Genomic DNA, 726 nt, shown 5'->3' on the forward strand with positions numbered 1-726 from the left:
TGGTGTAACCTGTATAAGGGTATCTACTTGGCATATTGGTGTGGTCTTTTGAGAAGACAAAAGACAAAAGCAACTATATGCCTTTTCCAGGGCACACTTGAAAAATTGAAAATATGAAATTATTTTTTATTAGAGTATACTTAAAAAAGAGAGAGCAAACATTCATGCTTTTATAAGTTATAAGGTGAAATTATAATATAGGTAAGTGAAATTATGTTATCCCTCATTGATCAAAAGATATCCATATGTCCTGTTAATGGAGAATAGTATATGGGAATGAGGTCACTCCATTAGACTCAATAGAATCCAATTATTGATTGAACCTATGATCAAACTTTTATCTGTGGGTTCCAAGATTGCGTTGTGTGTGGGAGAGTAAAATACCTACGGTACCTAGTATTCCCTGGTGGTTCCCCATCAAGGTACTGACCAGGCCCTACAGTTCATGGCTTCCAAGATCAGATGAGATTGGGCATACTCCGTGTGGTCTGACCGTAGGTGAATAAGTCTCCAATGCACACAGTGTTCCAAGCATATGAGGATCCACAGAAATATCGATCAAAATTGGGTAGGTGCTGTGCCTTGATTATTCAAGGAAGCAGCTGAGAGGATATGGCTGAGAAATCAAAAGTTTATTTGTGACAAAGGTATATTTGGACAGAGATAGGACTATAGGTCTATTTTGGTTGCAAATAAACAAAAGTAGTGGTGATACTTGGCTTATCT

The 726-nt window shown here is 37.3% G+C and overlaps 1 pseudogene; it reads right to left on the minus strand.

Annotated features, from left to right (window-relative positions):
* Nucleotides 1-381: 381 nt before the first annotated feature.
* Nucleotides 382-500, minus strand: LOC134946231 (5S ribosomal RNA; annotated as a pseudogene).
* Between the last annotated feature and the right edge of the window lie 226 nt (nt 501-726).

The sequence above is a fragment of the Pseudophryne corroboree genome, chromosome 7, assembly GCF_028390025.1.
Source record: "Pseudophryne corroboree isolate aPseCor3 chromosome 7, aPseCor3.hap2, whole genome shotgun sequence".
NCBI classification, from domain to species: domain Eukaryota; kingdom Metazoa; phylum Chordata; class Amphibia; order Anura; family Myobatrachidae; genus Pseudophryne; species Pseudophryne corroboree.